Below are 20,774 nucleotides of genomic sequence, written 5' to 3' on the forward strand. Positions count from 1 at the left end.
GATGATCAAGATCAACATCTGCTTTGAGACATCAAAGTGAAAGAAATGGAAGTCTTTAACAGAAGCAATCTTTATCACAAACAAAACTACTCTTGCTAAAGCAGAAAGGAATACTAGAAGGCAATACAGGAAAATATTGTATACATGTATATATTTATAAAACTATGAACCTAATATCTATAATATTTTAAACATAACAATCCTACTAAGAAAAAAAGGAAAATTAAGTAAAACTGTAGCAGGCCCATGCATAAATGGCGTAAATATAGTACAAAGATTAAATTCCTTTAGTTTAGCTAAGAAAGCCTTAGACAGCAAAGAACAACACAATATCCCTGTCTAAAACAAGATTTTGGAAAAAGGCCACCTTTTCCCTTAGTCACAGCTCACTATACCAGCATATCACGTCATTTAAGTGTTCTTTGATGTTCTTAAGAATAAACCTACTAAAAGGTGTCTAAAAGCAGAAAAAAAATGAGAAGCTGAATAGAAAATTGGTCTGAAGGAGCAGGCCTGAGCATCAGTAAGTCCAAGGTGGATACATATGACTGTACACAAAAAAAGACAACATTTGGGTTTGGGGTTTTTTTTGCAGATCACACTTCAAGCATAGGTATTTCAGAAATATCAAAATAAGAGCAAGAACATTAATTTATCTTTTTTTTTTTAATTACTTGAATAATTCCTAAGGTACCCTATATCTTAAGTCCATAAATAATAAACATTCACTAGAAAAACATTTTGAGCGACACACAAGACCAAAAGATAAAAAAGCAAACTACTTGTTTGATGTGATCTACAAAGTTCATGGTGCAAAGGTTAGTCCAGCCTAGCATTTTTGTTTCCTGAGAACTTAGATTTTTCCTTCTTGTTTTCCAGAAGAAAGAAGTTTGACCATTTTAATCATGCATTTATATGTGGATAAAGCTTTTTTCTATTGCATGATGCAACACTATTTCCAGTCAAATTGCAGTGTATACTAAATGTCCTAAAGATAACTGAGCAGTATGTATTTTTGATTTGCATTAAAAAGAGACATTATTCCTAAATAAACAAATTATTATTACCTAATTTCTGAACAATATTTACTAATAAAAAAGATAACACCTATAATTAGATAATACAGTTACAAATTAAAATACATTCCTTAAAGAGGCAATACACATTAAATAAAGAAAACTTTTAAGAATCTTTGGGGGTTGACTTAATTTATTAATCACAGCTTCTAATTTTCTAGGGTTTATTCTTTTCTCTGATTTCTTTGTTTCCTTTCTTCTTGGGACAGCAGTGTATTTAATCCCAGCCTTTTGAGGTTGCTCCATGAGAATAATGTCATTCTCACTATCCTCTTGTCCAGTAGACATGCCTCAAAGTAGGCATTTTTTCTACTGGTATGTCTCTCTGCATTGACTGAGGAACATCACAGATTTGAATCAATATATGCTTAGTAGGGGAGCTTTTCCTGAGCATTGTCTCAACCTCTGGTTCAGCTGTTATTTCATAACCTTCAACTCTTTCATGCTGGTGTTGAAATTAGCTGACATATTTAACACAGTTTCAGCTTTGAAAGCAGTCATCTCCAGAGCTGATCCTGATCCTTTAGTCAAACTTGTCTGTTAAAAAAAAAAACAATATATTTTGTGGTTTATTTGAAATATGATTTATAGAGTCAATTTTATTTTATACAAAATTGGAAAGAAAAATAAGTGTGAAACAGGGACCACACCACTGGAAAAAAAAGAGAAAAAAAAAGCAGTATTTAATTGGAAAAAAACAGATTACTTACCGCAGATACGTGTCAAAGCAAAGAGATCTGAAACATTAATTTGCAGTTATTTGAAGTTCCTAAAGGATTAAAATCAATCTTCTTTAAAAAATTTGAATTAAATACCCCAAATCCTTGTTGGAAAGTTCAAATACTTAGTTCAAATTTCACATCTGGTGTTTAAATTATTTTATTTATAATTGCATACAAACTGCTACCATGTTTCATCTCCATCTTTAAAATAACATGCCACAACATTTTAATCAGGTCTTTATGGGCTATATATAAGTTTTAAATAAATACACAGTCCTCAAATTCTTAGTCAAAATATTTTTTTAACCTTAAAAAATGCAACTAAATTTACTTGTATAATGCTATCAAGGTCACCTTTGCACAAGTGTAGAATTCATGCAGTTTATTGCCGCTTTATGTATTTTGTGAAACTAACTTCAATAACCATAAAACTACACAGCACTTCACAGATTGGAAACTTCACCACTGATGCCCTGATATATCTGAAATCCAAGGACCCCATACCACAAGTCTTTGCTCCGTTACGTTCTTGCACTCACTTCAGATTAGCTATAGTAGTGAGCAGAGACCACTCACACTTATCTCTACCCAAATGCTCATAAAGTTAACAGGGGTTCTAATTGCAGAGCTATGTTCTCCTATTTAATGTAACCAATCCACCTGAAAAAAAACCTTTGAGACCCTCACTTTTGCATCTAATAGGAAAATAGTAAGTTCAATTCAGTTGAAGAATGTCTTCCACAAAAATCACAGTTCAGGAACAAATATAAGTAAATATAAAATAATAATACCTTTGAGATCTCACTTTCAGAAAAATAAGGTGAGGACTGGTATATTCTCAGTAAACTTTTTGTCTATAGATAAAACAAAAACCAAACTAAGTCTGAATTAGTCTAAGCCTAATATGAATACAGTTTTCAGATACATTCTGCTTTTAAAAGTAGAGACTGCAAAAAGTAATAGAGCTAATATCTGGGGGGAAAAAGTAAAAAAATAAAAAAAACCCTGCAAATCTGTATTTTCATTAAAAAAAAAAAAAACACACACAAAAAAAAAAAAAGGAAAACAAAAAAACCCAAACAACCTCACCTTTGCCAGAGTGAAGTGAGGACTGCATTTATCTGGATTTCTGGATGTCTTGAGCAAATTCCACTGTCAGATGTCCAAAAATCCAAGATACATTCAATCTACTCATACAGATTAATGCTAAAGAGCAAGCAGTCAGTGGACACACTATATTGTAGATGCATCAATCTCAGAACACACTGTGAATATGCCATACTGTTGATCACCTAGCGAATTTACTGCATGTATGCAGATGTCTTTCCAATTAACATGTCATAATGTTGGGAATCCCAGACAAAAAAGTGACCATATAATATCACAACCAGAATTTCCAAGGAGGTTACTACTACTTCTTGGAAACCTGTATCCGCTTCATCTGTTATTGTTTGTTGCTGTTAATAGACTTTCTTGTACCACAGTAACAGTTTTCTTTTTCAGTAAAAGACATTCCCAATAGGTCCACAGTAAACATGGAATAAAATATTATGGTTTATTAACTGCAGATTTTCTTGCTTCCAATCATTGTATCTAGCGGCCCAGTCAACCTGTAGACAAAGGGCTATCAGCACTTTTTCTGTCTGGTGGACGGTTCCAAATCTGTTTATAGTTACATATACAACCATAATGTATTTGTGTCTGAACTCAAACATGATAAAAATTCCAACTAGTTTTTAGCAAAACACAAAATAAGTGGGCATAGTGGAACACCCAATAAGTCACTCCACTGAGATATGTCATATTACTCAAAACCTGTTATTTATATCACACACCCTCACCTAAACTATCACCTAGTGCTACAATAAAACAAAATTAAAAGCATCTTTAAAGCATGTAATGACTCTTTCCAAGCAGTCTCAAGTTTCAAAAAGTGAGATTTAGCATTTTCTAGCTATTAAAAAATGAACTAATATCTAATATAAAATTGCTTCCAGAAGGCAACTATATGGAAATATTTTCTTATGACTAGATCTTCCAACTACGAATTGTTTTGCTAATCTTCAATGTTACATTAAAAAGTTATCTTTAGCTTTGGTAATTTATGTGAGATTGCAGTACTCCATATAGTAAGAAAGAACACAGCTATCAATTTGGTCACAGTAAAGCTAGGAGATGGGGAACTATGTCAGGTTATCCCTGCTTTCAATTGATCCATGCATAAGCATGCTTTATCTCTTGCACAGGAGTGTGAACTGGTCATGAAATGCTAGTTGCTCTGTAACCTTTGACATATGAAGGCGCAGAGTGCTACAAATATGGTCATACAATAGGCATGTCATTTTATATCAGCAGCTCATCTCTCAATATAATCACAGGGGAGATTTTACATTATTCATTTTCTAAAATTGACTTTGTTAAATATAAGAATTATTTTTAGATTTTAATAGAAATCACTGCCAGCATAGCATAACAGAAGCAAAATTAAGCCAAACAATGTCAGCATAAATGTAAAGACGTTAAGCAAGATAATAGCAAGCAGTAATTAAAAATAATCACTACCAGAAACTTTATTGTAGAAAATGAAATTAAACATTACTATTCAATAAGTGTTATTACAAGTTGTGTAATGAATTATACACCATACTTACAATATAGAGAAGTGGTAATAGGATAGCAGCATAAAACTATTACAGTTACCAGATATAATGATAGAAAAAGATGTATATTTCTGCAAAAGATGATAACACTAAAAATACAGTTAAAATATTTACCTCATATGTAGGAAATAAAATTTTCTTTAATAAACCAATTGGAGCACAGAATTTTGGTGGAGCTGGAGACCAAAACACTTTTAAAGCTTCCGGATAAATTGAAACCTTCAAAACCAACCCATTTCAGTTATCAGCTAGTATAAACCCAGTTTACAAATGTCTGTACTGAACCTTAACTATTAGGTAATAAAATGCTGTTTTCTGCTAAACTTGATTTTGTCAAAAATAACCCCACCAAATACAATGAAATCCTGATAGGTGTAGGACTCCACAGCCTGAATGAACTACCTGGGTTGTTCTCTTAGTGTTTTTGTTTGTTAGTAATTACCACATTAGCATATTTTACTACTTTAGAGAAGGAATTAGGAACTAAGACATGAGGTTTCAGAACACTACTCCCCATTGATGAAAAACTACATATACATTTTTATATTGAATGTTGTCAAATGTTGAAAAATCAGCAAGACTATTTACAAGGTATTCTGTTCTTCTGTTGCATGACACCATAGTAACAAATAATCATCATCATCACCCCCAGATTCTGTGTCTTAATTTGCAGGATTTAGCATGTACAGCACACATGTATTAAAAACATTTCTTACTTTCTCCCCTAACAGTTGCAGCTGCTTTTTGGCATTCAGTTAGGCTTTTTGATGTATGAGGGGGAAGAATATGAATCCCATCTGTCTGATTATTCTGGAATTGCTCTGAAATAGGAACTCCTTCGTAACAAATTCTGCAGCAACATAAAAGATGAATAAATTACTCTGATCATGTCAGGTATTAACAGCACAGAAACAGCCTGGTTGCTAAAGGCAAAGGAAACTAGGTAAAATTTAAATTAAATTAGAAATAAATTCAAAATAAAACACTTTTTTCTAAAGATTGAAATGACTCAATATACAATGGAAACCTGGAAATCTTGTAGTGTTTGTAGCCACACACACCAAACAATCTTAAAATGACTTTCATGATCAGGTCCATGGTGTATATTACAGAAGTCACAAGAAAAACGTAACACTAAGCTCTAAATTAATATGAAATGCTTTACATGCATAACTTCATGCATGGCAAATACACCAGTCAAGTGCTGTGACTACAGTCAGATATACCTAAATGCCAAAGAGAACTATTTTCAGCAGGACTGGCTGGCTGGCTTTGAACAGCACCTTATGTGATTACTTGGGGATTGGATTCTGATTATTTTTTGTTTGCCTTTTTTTAAATAAATCTACCTATTGCAAACATCTCTCGTGAATGGAATATTTCCACTTTAGAATGCTGCAGCTTGAGTTAATTATACATCCCAATTTCCTATTTACAGTTTTAATTTCCAAAAACAGCAAACACACACAATACAGTAATTCGTAAGTGTGCTTATATATGCAGATATATATGTACATGTATATATATACACACATATATTTTTACATATATTTTTATATATATATATAAAAATCTGTAATAACTGTTCTGCGTCTATTTCTTTTGTTCCCAGCACCTCTGCAAGGAAACTCAGATTTAAAGGACCTATTACTACTACCACCAAGCTGGTAAAATTATTTTAAAGGTTAGTAGCAACAACTACTAACTTTTCCCACTTAAGCAGATATTTTGCAGGATTTATACAGGAAATTATAATGAATATTTTAACAGACAGCATGTTACCTTTATATTTTTTGTTATACTTGTAGCTTGCTTTATAAAACAATACTTAAGTTCACCCTTAGCTCTTACTGTAGCAGTAGTTACAAGCACAGAAGTCAATAAACAGTGAAATATGTAATATATATACAAAAGAACGAGAAAAAACAATTTCATATGTTCAGGTATCCATACATGTATGTAAATTAAAACACTTGACTTTTCTCAGCACACTGCCATAGGCCAACACTGACATCTACTGGCACTACTCAACTTTGGGGTAGTTTTTTCTGTAAACACTAAATTAATAAAGTTTCTTTGTGCATTAGTGGAACTAAAGTGTCTAACTCCTGTTGCTTGCAATTTCACTGTCAGACGTATATCTGCTACATTGGATCTGATTCCCATTTTGCTGACTGAAATGTATTTCCATTTTAAGAATTCAGTTATTCAATTTATCAGAAAACTGTGTAGATGGGGGGTCTCAACATAGCTGAGAACCAGCCATTTTATTCAGCAAAAAAAAAAATGCCTTCTGAAGTACATCTGAACATTAAAAAAGAACCCTTAAAATGTAGCACTAGCCCAAGAAGCTGTATTTCAGAGAGAAAGACTATAAATCTGAGAATAGTTCTTGAACTCTTTCTGGAATATTCCATGTTTCAAGTCAAAGCTCTGATAAAAAACTTATGTCTTGAAGAAAAACAAGAACTGAAAACCTAAGTCCTGAAAAGTGCTTGGGTTGCCCAGTTTTTATTTAAATCTAGCTTTTTTGTGGTGTATTAGGTTTGCATGGCAAGGTTTTGGTACCTGGAAGGGCTACAGGAGTGGCTTCTGCAAGAAGCTGCCAGAAGGTTATCCTGTGTCCAACAGGACCAGTGTCAGCCAGCCTCAAGACAGACCCCCTGCTGCCGAGGCTGAGCCCATCAGCAAGGTGGTAACTCCTCTAGGATAGCATATTTAAGCACGGGGAGAAGTAGAACTGTGATACCGCAGCTGAAGAGGAGTGAGACTGTGAGAAAGCCAACTCTGCAGGCACCAAGGTCAGTGAAGAAGGAGGCAGAGGAGGTGATCCAGGTGTCCAAGCAGATTCCCCTGCAGCCCATGGAGGACCTCAAACCAGAGCAGGAGGATGCCCAAAGGAAGCTTGACCCCATGGGAAACCCGCACTGGAGCAGATTTGCTGGCAGGACTCATGACCCCACAGGGACCCACACTGGAGAAGTTTGCTCCTGAAGGACTGCACCCATGGCAGGGACCCACAGTGGAGCAGTTTGTGAAGGACTAATGCTGGGAGAAGTTCACAGAGGACATTAGGGACCGCACACTAGAAGCGGAGGAAGGGCGTGAGGGGTTCACCCCCTGAGGAGGAAGGAGCAGCAGAAATAATGTGATAACTGACCACATATTTCCCATTCCCCTGTGTCATTCCTTGTTACCCTGTGCCAGTTCAGGGAGAGGAGGTAGTGAACTTGGAAGTAAAGATAAATCTGGGAAGAACAGAGGGTTTGGGGAGGCATTTTTTAGATTTGGATTTAGTTCTGATTACACTTCTCTGATTTGATTGGTAATAAATTAAACTTGTTTTTTTTCTCTCCAAGTTTGTTTTGCCTGTGACAGTAATTAGTGAACGATGTCTTCCTGTCCTGATCTTGAACCACAAGCCTTTTGTTGTATTTTTGTCCCCTCTACAGTTGAGGAGGGGAGTGACAGAACCCCATTGGTGGGTACCTGGCAGACAGCCACTGTCAAGCCACCACAGGTGATTCTGACTCTTCAAGGTGGGTGTCTGCGTAAAAGAAATGTCAAGTTATACAAGATACAAAAAGGTATAAAACAATCAAAATATTTCATAGCATTTGGTGGTTAGAAGTGTTTTAAGTGAACCCTGGAAGAAGAGCTGTCCCTCTCTTAGGGCATTTTTGTCATCAAATAGTATAAACTCCCTGAATTGAAAACTAAGTAATTAACTACAAGTTAATGTGAAACAATATTTAGACTTTATTTCTGGAAAAGAGAAGCAAGATGGAGGAAAACTCCAAGTAATAATTACACTGATCTAATAATATTCTGTTTCCATCTGCTGGTAAAAAACTAAAATCCAAATGTCTCAGGGAGATGGAGGCACTCTTGCATGAAGGAATCTTAATAAACATAACATGAAGCTACAAATTCCAAATTGTTGTAGGATAACCATCAGGAACAGGTCTGACTACCTATATGAAACCTTCATAATAACATATTTAGCTTAATACTTGTTTTCATGGCTAAAAAAAAAATAGATTTTCAACTCTCAGACAACCAATGCCTGCAGAGTATGACAAGATAAAACAGGAGAGCAAAGGCAAGGCAGCTTTGCTACCTGATGAAATAAATTTAATACAGTCAATCCCAGGAGAGAGTTGTACTTGACCGTGGGAAGCTTACGTCTTGAATCTTGATAAATTGTTACACCCTGTTCCACAAGATGTTTTTTGCAAACATGAAAACTTCTATATATGTCTTTAAGCCTGTAGACATTTTTCATAGTGAATGCTACAAAACAACAACATTATTGCTTTCTAGATCTGATCTACCATAAAATCCTACACTGTAGGCTTCTTTGGATTTTGCTACAGTCAAAGAAAATTCTTTCTTTACTTTTTTGGTACTGAATTCCGTGATAGATCTGTTGCTATTTAAACAGTTGAGAAAGTCATTTGAATTTTACTACCCACTACACAGAAATCATGCTTACCTCCATCCAGAGCATTTCCATTTGTGAAATTAGCTAAATGCAGGGAACTGATCAGTAATAAAATGTGAACAGCTTAAATGGACCTAAATTAGAGGCAGGTAAATGATCTTCAAGATTCACATAAGGCAACTGGTTTTAAAAATTTGAAACAGAATATGACAGCAGATGGTGCCACTAGATGGCAGTGCTCCAAAGAATTTAGTTTCTAGATTTTGAGGATTAAACGAATTCAGCAAGGAATTTTCATATGGGCTTCTTTTTAAACTGTAATTCTCTTCATCTCCAGGGAATGTAGAAATTTCTTCTCACAAAATTCTACTGATTCATAAAGCTCAGACTCACCCTCAATTTTCTCAATCTGTTGTCTACTTCTTGAAAACCAAATCATTCTCTTCTTTAAATCCCATCCTTCCATAGCTTCTACAATTCATCTTTCCTATTCTCACTCCCACCTAACTCCTTCAGTTTCCTGAGTATTTCAAGAGTCCTCTACTCTCTCCTCTTCTTCCTCTACTTCTAGTAATGCATACAGGATGAGAAAGTTGGGGCTGTTCAGCCTGGAGAAGGCTGCTTGGTGACCTCCTAGCAGCCTTCCAATATCTTAAGGGAGCCTACAGGGATGCTGGACAGGGACATTTCATCAGGGACTGTAGCAATAGGACAAGGGTAATGGTTTTAAACTTAAACAGGGGAAGTTCAGGTTGGATATAATGAAGAAGCTGTTTACTGTAAGGGTGGTGAGGCACTGGAACAGGTTGTCCAAAGAAATGTCAGTGTTCAAGGCCAGGTTGGACAGAGTCTTGGGCAACGTGGTCTACTGTGAGGCATTCCTGCCAATAGCAGGGGGGTTGGAACTAGATGATCTTAAGGTCCTCTCCAACCCTAACTATTCTATGGTTTTATGTTCTGGTGTAAGACCACATATAGGTTCTCTCTACATGGTGATAAAGCACAATTCATCACTCTATTCTGCACCCAAAAAAAATGCCAGATGATCTTCCTCTTAGGTATGTCAAGCTGCAGTTGCTAGTTAGGTTAGAAGATAAGGATCTTATGAGCCTTTCCCTTTTCAACCTTCACAGACTCCCCACTACTTACTTCCTTCATCACTATGGCTAGTATCCCATCATTCACACAGACACAGAACATAACTAACATTGGCAACATTTTAAAATTAAAGCATTTAACTAATCTCTCTCCAAAACTAAAGTCTGGTATCTAACTTCATATCTTGCTTGTTGCAGCATCTGTTTCTTTAGCCTAGACAAGCATCACCTTGTTCTGTTAGCATTCAGTCCAAGCACCACTGCAAAGATCACAGTTGCTTGCTTTGAACATTATCCCCCTCTTCAAAGTAATAGGAAAAGAATTTCATTCAAATAAAAGATGCTCCCCTGCTTTCAAAGCCTTCATAGCCTTCCCTTTTTTGTCATCTCTAGATCAGTAAAGCAATAGCTACCTCTATTTTTGTGACTTCTGACCCTATCACTGGCTTTCTAAGATTATTTTTCCTTCTTGAACATCTTTTGCCCACCTTCGTGCTGCCTCTTACACCTGAGAAAAGCTCACTACAGTCATAGATTTATTCCCTTAGAATTTCCTTAAATCCTTTTCCACCATGACCTGCAAAAAAGTTAATGAGTTAACGGATGGGTTACTTGTACACTGAAACCCTTGCTTACAATGCTCATCAGTTTACCAGTGTCCTTATTCTCATTGAGTCGTAATCTGTTCACAGACAGAAAATGCTTCTGAATCAAAAGCAAACACTCCAATTATGACCATGAATTATATTCATATGCTTCCCAAAATCCTGACAGAAGCAGAAGCTCACAAAACCCAAAAGGAATCATCAGTGCCTAATCCTGTACCCTGAAATAATACCATCCTTGACGGTTAGGGTCATCTTGACTATATCAAAGGAATTCAGTGACTAAAAACTTCCATAAAGCTATTTATGGATTAATGTTTTTAAGGTCAGAGAAAAGGCTGATGATTACCCAATCTGACCTTCTAAATAATACAGATAATAAAACTTCATCAGTATTCCTGCATCAAGCTCACAATTTGCTGAATGAAACTTGGGATATAACTCTGAAAGAAATCCAGTTTTGATTTAAAGACTGTAAGTATTGGATAATTTCAGAAGCTGCTACCTTTATTGTTGTACATTGAAATCTTATAGCTACTCTCAATTTGTCTTGACTGAAACCTCAACTACTGGGTCTGTTATGTTCTCATTTAGCATACTCTTGCATCAGATACTATATCATGCAGGTAACATATTCAAACCAACTCTGCACCTCTTGTGTAAAGGCAATATAATGATCTTTTAAGATGTCTTAATACAAAACTGCTATTCAAGAAAAAGAGATCTCATACAGGAATCAACACTTCTGCTTGCTCCCCTAGAATAGTACTTGAAACACTGTTAAGAACACAACAGTCTTACAAACCTTCATATGGAAGAAGAATCACAGATTCAACCAACAGGAAATCTGCTGCCCCTCTATGGAACTTAGATTTTTCAGGGGCTGCAGGAAAAAAATTCACTCAATTTCAAATCCAGAACATCGAGCACACTTCTAAGGATCTATTCTTTTAAGTAAGGGCAAGGCGATTTTGTGTTTTCTTTTCTTTTACAAGACAGAAAAAAAAAAAATAGTGATTTCTACCTCTTTATGAAAATTCGTTATTGAAGCACAGAGCCAGGAAATGAGCATTCATTCATAAGCACTCATTTGAATCTGAGGATTCAAACCTCACCTACCATTAGATTATTTGACCATTTTGGGTACAGGAAGTTGTGCTATTGAGCAGAAAAGAATGCAAAAGTCATGCAGCCAAGAGAAAAAGCAAGTGCTGACATGACTATCTCAGTTAGAGCACCTACCTGGAACAGAAAAGCTCTGTATAATATTTCTAATCCCAGAACTTTTTTTCTATATTATTGCTAATGTCTTACCTCCTTTATTTTAAGACAAATGTGTTTAATTTAAAGTTCAGAGAGCATTAGACAGCCATCTTCTGTTGCTTGTCTTTCAAGACTGTAAAGCTCCTTTCAGAGTTACTGCTTTTCAGGATACAATCTCCCCTCTTACAAAGGATGACCCTAATTCCCTATTCTTATCCTTATGACTTGACTTTTGGCTGCACTAAAACACATGTTTTTCAAGTAAGGTCAAGTTAACAAGCTACACAAATTGCCCTGTAAAACTAACCTAGCTTTATCCTTATTTACTACTCTACCATTCCTTAGATCACTAAAGACTTTGTGAGAAACAATTTTATATTTCTGGAGCTAGTGATACGTAGAAAGTATAACTAGCAAACTACCAGTATGAAAAATCATCAGGAAAAACTTGAGAGTATTTAGTCTCCAATTCTGAGGTTTTTGACACTACTATGTCAACTAAAAAGGCACAGAACCACAAAAATGTAAATTAACAAACAATGAAAAACAATGCATATTCATTCATATGCACATTAGTTTAGTGCAGGACAAGTGAAATAAAAGAAAAAACCCAAACATTTAGAAACTCCCTACAAATTATAAAAATCGGTAATATAAAACATGATAAAACTGAGTAGGCTTATTCCAAAATCCATTTACATTTCCTCACTACTTCTTATAGAACAAATTTTTGACAGATCTCCCTTTACATGATGCATCAACGGAAAAAAATAACTATTACGCATTTTGTTCTGCTTCAGTTCCTCATTCATTTAAACGGCAGGATCCTGCATCTGTCACGACTACCTTTTACATATGCAATTAATACTTTAGACTACAAGTTTGTCCCAGTTCTGTCTGTGCTCAACTTTGTGCATGTGTTGAGCTCAACAGGACTACACTCAACTACCTAGTTAAGCTTGCTCCTAAGTGCTTGCAGAATCAGCATTGAGGTAAGATTGTCTCTGTGATAAAGGGCTAGTGGGTGTGCACTTTAAACCTTTTACTATTGCAGGATTTTACATTCACAGAAAGCCTACTCTATTTGCTCAGTATTTCTTGTTAATTCAATGGGACCTCTCACACGAGTAGGATGAACTACTGAAGTTCATATACGTATAACCTAAATTATATATATAATACAATATAATAAATATAACTTAAAATATGTTTACAAAATGCAATCTTAAAAAATACCTTTTACATTCTAAGCAAAATGGAATGTCTCTTAGTACTCTTGTTCTAAGTCTTTTAAAACACATATACAAAATAAGGTGACTTTTCTTCATACCTTTTTCTTTGCCACTTCTTTGAAGCTACTAAATACTGAAATACCATGAAAGTTATTTCTCAACACATAACCTTTAACACACAAAATTGAAGATGCATTAGTTCATACCTTTTCCTTCCAGATTCCTCATTCAAATAAATATATTTGGAAAACATTGATTCTTCCTCCTTATTGTCTGTGTCCTCTGCTGTAAATAAGATGTTGTGACCTCTTCTGTCTGAAGTATGATAAACTCTAGGAACCAGTTGTAAATAAGGAGGCAATATAAAAATAGGAAAAGCAGTACATAGATGATGAATACCTTGATAATCTTGACCTCTAGAAAGAAAAACAGAATCAAGAATCTTAATACCCATTCCCTCTAAAGTACATAGTTTATGGCATACATCAGACCACAGGATATAAAATGCTAACGTAAACACTTGGTGTAAAGTGTCTGGAAATTTCTGCTAAATGTAGAGATCATATTATTTAGGAAAGAAAAAAAAACAGGTAAAACCTAAATTGTTGGTAATAATTTTAAAGTAAAAAGTAAGTGCAGTAGTCACAATTTTACTCTCCCAACTTCAGTAGAACTTTCACTTGTTGCACTGAAAACTTAAATCAAGTAATGTAGATTTACAGCTTAAATTGGGTATGTGAGTAAATGTTATGCTAAAATGCCACATACACATTCATCTGCAAATTCTCTCCCATGACAGACTACCTTGTCAATACCCTTAAAACTCTGAATTAGTTTTATAATGTGCTATCACTTGAACTTCTTCCTAGCTTTTCAATTCAGCTTTTGATTTTAGAGAAAACACCTGGTCTTTGACTATCTTTGAAAGTTAATAACTGAAAAATTCTACCATTTAACCCTCCAATCTAAGTTGTACTGAAGGTGATGAAAGTCTATGGACTTCCACAGGCCATGGATCAAATTCTAAAACCAGTGTCTAGCTACTGTATGAACTCTACGAAGTTAATAAATGTCTAAAGTGCAGACAGTTACAAAGCGAAGAGCAGTATATGAAAAATGTCCGAGATGTAAAAAAATCAGGAATGGCTCAACAAATATATGCTGCTTTTAATTAAGGTTCATAAGTGCCTTCATATTTTAAGATAAAATCACAAATGAAAATGGTTAAAATTCCACTTAAAAATTACAGAGAAGAGTTTTCAGGTTTAATTACTTTTCTGGGGTTCTCCTGAGACAATGACACTTTTAATGACTTGGGGGGTTGTTTTATTGAGTACTACTAGCCTTATGCTATAAACATACATTTTAAACTGGAAATCAAAAAATTACAAAATGAAGGAAAAACACAAGATTGATTAATCATGCAAAACATATTCAAGTTACAAAATGATATTTTATATTTGATTACATTTTCAAAAAAAAAGTAAAAGATAAAAATCACATGTGAAAAAAAAGACAAAAAATCAATGTAATAACAGAAATCTGACTCACAATCCAGAAATTATCACATCAAGTACATACCAGATATATCTAATTTACATTAATACAGTTTGAGTCCTTAAGCTTATGGGCACATGAAAATCCAAGAGGAAAGATGCTCAGTGAGTCTTTTTATTTTCATTAAAACCGCTCAAATATTTTTCAAGCCATACAACTTTAATATACACAAAAGAGCCTGATTACTTTAACAAGACAATTTCATCAGCTCTTACAACCCAAAGTCTTTACTGAGATCAGTGGCATTTTTGCCTGAAGAAGAACAGGGTCTAGCTTATGAAATAAATTGTGACAGTTAAATATAAAAATGAAATATCCAGTTTGAAAAGCAACAAATTACACAATGCAGGAGAGGGATTATGATTTAAGGCATGCTTACAACAACCCCACTAATGCAAAAGATACGCTGTTTGGGGTTTTTTTTAAGTAAGTAACTGTTTTGCAGTGTAAAATCAGAGATCAGTACTTTAATAAGTAGATCACATTAACTTCAAACTAGAAAAAATATTTCGCACTGCTTTAACTCAATAGAGTATATAATCTTCATAAATATTTACAGTAGCTTACCTCAGCATGCTCTAACACAGTTCACTTTCTCTTCAATGCAACTAACACACAATGAAAAATAAAAAAAAAAAAACAGATGGCAAACAGTTTAACTTTGAATTTACAGTATTTCGAGTGATTTCTGTAAATGATGAAGGGAAAAAAATTTAAAATTATCAAGGGACTTTTTGTCTAAGTTTTGTCACTTAATTTAAATAAATAAAAACAAGCGGCTATTTTATTGCATTATCATTACTGCTCTGGTATACAAGTTTATAATTTCATTGACTGAACTAACTGAAAACTTTATCAATGTAAACTGAAATATTTGGGGCATGCTGCAGGTAAAGGTGAATGTTTTTACAGCATGCACTCTCCTAAACCAGACTATTTATCATTCTTTGAAAAAAGGGGACATGAAAAACAATACTATGTGTGTGGCCTACATTACCTTCACTTAATGCACTAAATACAGGTTTTTTAGAAAATCGTGCAGTTTCTGCACCATTGATAATCTGACAGTAAGTATTTATTGAAGGTAAAACACTCATTGTCTGTTGACACTATTTGTTTTAATATATAATCTTGCTAACCAAATGATCTTTAAGCAATGCAGATAAGCAATGGCATGCAAAGGGTCACTTAAATGCCAATTTGACTGTTTCATAAACTTAAGCATTCTTTTCCCATGACTATTCCCAGCTACTTAATTGAAAGTATTATCCATTTACAAACTTTAGGCCTGCCATAAAAAGGCTCTCTTCTGCATCCAATAGACCTTTCAGGACTCTAGGAACAACAAAATCTAATAATTAAAGCTGCTTCTTCCCTACCCTCCCATTCCCACCTCACCCCTCCTCAATAGAGAAGTGAAGTAACCTATGGTAGATCTAAACAAAGCTATCTATAAAGATCGTATTAGCAGTGAAGACCATAAAACTTAAGAGTCTCACTTGACATGGGATAGATGGGATCATTTAAATTAGGACACAGCCTGTACTACTTTTGTAATCTGCACTCCTACTACAGAATGACAGATACAACCTATGACAAGAGCAAGGTAATAAGCAATTGTCCTTAAATTACAGCTCTCCATGAATTACAGCTTACAGTCCTTAAATTACAGCTCTCCAGTAAAATCTCCTGAATTTCAGACAAGCACTGACTGTAATACAAATTCAAGTTAATGAATTTTTAATACATCTTTTCTATTTAAAGACGATGACTTACAGCTGGCATTGCTTATATTAAATTTGTGGTATTTTCCATTGTTTGTTTTTAATTATTTTGATTAGATTATGCTGGGAATTGTATGGATAAATTCAACCCTCACATAAGCAACTTCAGCTTCTGCTGCAGTCAAGAGAAGTTTCATCTGCATACAGCAGGTCTGAATAGGCTCTCTGGATTTTTAAATGTAAATCAGAACAATTTAAAGGAGATAAACAGCAAATTAAAACTAGAGATACCAAGCTAAACTTGATAACCAAGATCAGAAATTGCAAAAGTTCAGATCCAAGTTTGCAGGGATGGTATTATTTCTTCTACAAACTTATCTGTCATGCTAAGCACTAATCACTTAATATATTTTCAGGATTGTTTTAATAATAATAATATTTTAAAATTACTTGACATTTGAAGCATGAGGAGGCAAAGATTGTTGCAAGTCATTTTCCTTTTGTAGCTCTTTCTGAACTTCATCTGGTTTAATTTTTGATATTGCTTTTCCTTCCACCTGTAGCACATCCAAGGATGGAACCTAAAATATTCATGAACAGAAGATAAAGAGTGATAAGCTGATAAGCTCTATGGATATTTTCACACTCACCTCTGGAGCAGAACAAGGAGCACACACGCAACTCTGACCATTAGCAAACACAATTCAGTTAAACTTGAACAGTTTAGAACGGCTGTCACTACACAGATCACAACAGCGCCCATGGCTATTCAGGACACAGAATTTCCAATGTGCACTACCTAAATTGCATTTCGGAATATTGTATGAGTGTATTTCACTATATTACAAAAAGAATAATCAAAAGAACATCAAATCATAATTTTACTATTCAGAACTATTAAAAGAGAATGAACACATCTAAAATTTGTATTATATTTTTAAACAAATTCAAACATACACATACCTTAAAGGATGACTTTTTAGAAAAGCTACATCAAGGTTATGTTTATTAAATACATGAACTTCAGCAGGAATACAGATGTAAGAAATTCCTACTGTTTCCACCCGTAGCTGCTCATTCTTATTTATAAGAGCACCACCTGCTTAGTTGTGCCAAAAATTGCTTTTTCATACTGCGAAATAGATCAGATAACTGATCCATGTTAAAAAAAAAAAGAAAAAAGTGTGGAGAGAAAGCAGAAATTAATCTAGATCTCTCATTTCCATTGTAGAGTGTCCCCACATTGTAATCCAAGAGCAAGAGCAAACAGCAAGGAAAAGGAACTACTGAAGTCATCATTGCTGCCAAAATGTCTGCAAATGTTTCATAAAACTCAGCTTCAGAATCTAAATCCTTGTGCTCCTTGTGATGACCCCAGAGGCCACTTCCAACCTCAACCATTCCACTATTCTGTTTCCTGCAAACTGTTAAGTATCTTCCTGAAAGAGATTTGCAGCACCATCAATGAAAAGGATTCTTCTGAATTCCACTTAAAAGCTTGCACACAACAAAGCAGGCTCAAGAAAATACAGTATAATCATAGTGTAACAAAGACAAACAGAAACAGCAAAACAGTGGAGAACACAAATTTTAAAGTGCTTTGTCTTGAAAAATATTTCTCTCAGTGTGAAAGTCCACTTTCTTAGTAATTACCTGATACACCAAGGTAATTACTTTCATAAGGCTGGCTACCTTAATTTATAGGAACCAAAAAAATACAACTGCTGTGACCAAATACTTCTCTAATGAAGACTTGCAGTCACATACCCGGTTAAATGAATCACAAAAGCATAGGATTTTACTCTTCTTTGTCCACTTACATGTTTTATGCCCCAAATATAACAGGGCACAATGTCTATGTCTACTGGTAACTTCAGCAGTATTTAAGTACTTAGAAAAAATCACTGCATGAGAAAATTATAGAATCACAGAATCATAGAATAGTTAGGGTTGAAAAGGACCTTAAGATCATCTAGTTCCAACCCCCCTGCCATGGGCAGGGACACCTCACACTAGACCATGTTGCCCAAGGCTCTGTCCAAACTGGCCTTGAGCACTGTCAGACATGGAGCATTCACAACTTCTGTCGGCAACCTGTCCCAGTGCCTCACCACCCTTAAAATAAAGAACTTCTTCCTTATATCCAATCTAAACTTCCCCTGTTTAAGTTTTAACCCGTTACCCCTTGTCCTATCACTACAGTCTCTAATGAAGAGTCCCTCCCCAGCATCCCTATAGGACCCCTTCGGATACTGGAAGGCTGCTATGAGGTCTCCATGCAGCCTTCTCTTCTCCAGGCTGAACAGCCCCAACTTCCTCAGCCTGTCTTCATACAGGAGGTGCTCCAGCCCCCTGATCATCCTTGTGGCCCTCCTCTGGACTTGTTCCAACAGTTCCATGTCCTTTTTATGCTGAGGACACCAGAACTGCACACAATACTCCAAGTGAGGTCTCACAAGAGCAGAGTAGAGGGGCAGGATCACCTCCTTCGACCTGCTGGTCACACTCCTTCTTTTGATGCAGCCCAGGATATGGTTGGCTTTCTGGGCTGCGAGTGCACACACTGCTGGCTCATGTTCAGTTTCTCATTGCCCAACACCCTGAAGTCCTTCTCCACAGGGCTGCTCTGAATCTCTTCTCTGCCCAACCTGTAGCTGTGCCCAGGATTTCTCCAACCCAGGTGTAGGACCTTGCACTTGTCATGGTTAAACTTCATAAGGTTGGCATCAGCCCACCTCACAAGCATGTCAAGGTTCCTCTGGAAAATGGAAGTTTATAGTTCATGAATAAGAATACTAATCACCAAGTAAAAGATACTGATAACCATAATAGATATATGAGTCACTACCTTCTGAAACTGCTTATTCAAAATTAAAATGGTTTAATGTATTGTTATTTTTGAAATCAACACTACTGTTTATATCAGCACATACATGAAAAAAATATGAAGAACCAAAGTCATATATTTTGTTTACCAGAGAAACTGGAAGTCAACCAAAATTTTATATACAGAAAATAAGCTAAAAAAAAAGAATAAATTAAAAGTATTATATCTACCTGAAAACTTATCATTAAAATGAGTGAAATATAAGACTATAACTTTGCTTTTGAATGTCAAGTAAATGTTTCTTTATCTCTTGTCCAGTCTCTAGAAAAAAAGGTAACCTGCATTGCCATTACCAGCCTTTGGAATGCCCAGGTACTGAAATAATTTAGGGGGAAAAAAAAACAAAAACAAACAAACAAAACAAACAAAAAAACCACATAAGTGATATCTAAAGTAACTGAAGATACTCAACAATATTTGTGCGTGTCTTACCAATACGGCTAATGAAAACCTCTGAAACTAAAATTACAGCAGGTACTACTATAAAATCATACACCAAAATTCTGTCATATTCTCTTTTTCATGAAACATCATGAAGGGGAAGTTCAACACTCTCTTGCTAGTGAATTATGGAGATCATACTAAGTAGAGGGAAGTTCCTTTAAGCCTAAAACCAGAGACATGAGGTAACACACTATTAGGTGGACATTTTAAATGTGTATAATGTCATATTTTATTTCATTTTCTTTGTAAAAATAAGTGTACTAACACACAACATTTTAATCAAAATATTTATGTAATTCAGTTACATATATAACAAAATTACAACACCTAAAGCAAATAGCTGCATTTTTTCATCTGACTTTCTGTATAACCAAATCTTCAAGTTCATCTGCACAATTAACCAGTTAATCTTGAAATTGTATGGGCCCTGCAGCCCACTAAGCAAAGCAAAATAATTTCAAAAATAAGATGTCACAAACATATGCCAATGAATAATGTTCTATAGAAGTACTAATATACAGTACATTACCTTCATTCTGTACATAAATAGTTCTACTAACAATCTGATAGAGCATTTAGCTAATACATATGGATTCTTAACACCATTTATATTTTATTTTATTTTTTATTTTTTCTCCATTATTTTTTCCTATGTGTAAAAGTGAAAGCATGCACTTTCAAATTAAATAATATATTTAAATTACATATTACTTGGGTTAAATAGAACCAAACATATGTTATTTTTTGAGGTGCCAATCTTGCAAACTACTTTGCAACAGTACCACCAGTGCATTACAGAAGTGCCATGCTGCACAAAATAATTCTGTCTAAAAAACATCACAGTACCCCAGTACTGCTTAGATAACTGGGAAACAGCTCTGTCAGCAAACAGTATATAATTTAGAGGTCATAAAATTATCTTACTATATCCTTGAATATTATAAAAATTACCATCCATGACATTGCACTGTGTATTGTTTACACATCATTTAGCATATTTAGTTTAGTAACCAAAGGATCAATAGTAATCAACAGATCAACTGATGTTAGAGAGTATACTTTT

The 20,774-nt window shown here is 34.8% G+C and overlaps 1 long non-coding RNA gene across 1 annotated transcript; it reads right to left on the reverse strand.

Moving 5' to 3' along the window:
• Positions 1-1,223: 1,223 nt before the first annotated feature.
• On the reverse strand, positions 1,224-9,067 carry LOC130609514 (uncharacterized). The gene is made up of 2 exons (XR_008974800.1): positions 8,644-9,067; positions 1,224-1,613 (listed from the first exon to the last, which is right to left on the reverse strand). It is a non-coding gene; the product is annotated as an uncharacterized LOC130609514 (long non-coding RNA).
• Between the last annotated feature and the right edge of the window lie 11,707 nt (positions 9,068-20,774).

Source organism: Pezoporus wallicus, unplaced genomic scaffold (assembly GCF_028554395.1).
Source record: "Pezoporus wallicus isolate ANWC-B61680 ecotype Strahan unplaced genomic scaffold, APGP_CSIRO_Pwel_v1 contig_3486, whole genome shotgun sequence".
Classification (NCBI taxonomy): domain Eukaryota; kingdom Metazoa; phylum Chordata; class Aves; order Psittaciformes; family Psittacidae; genus Pezoporus; species Pezoporus wallicus.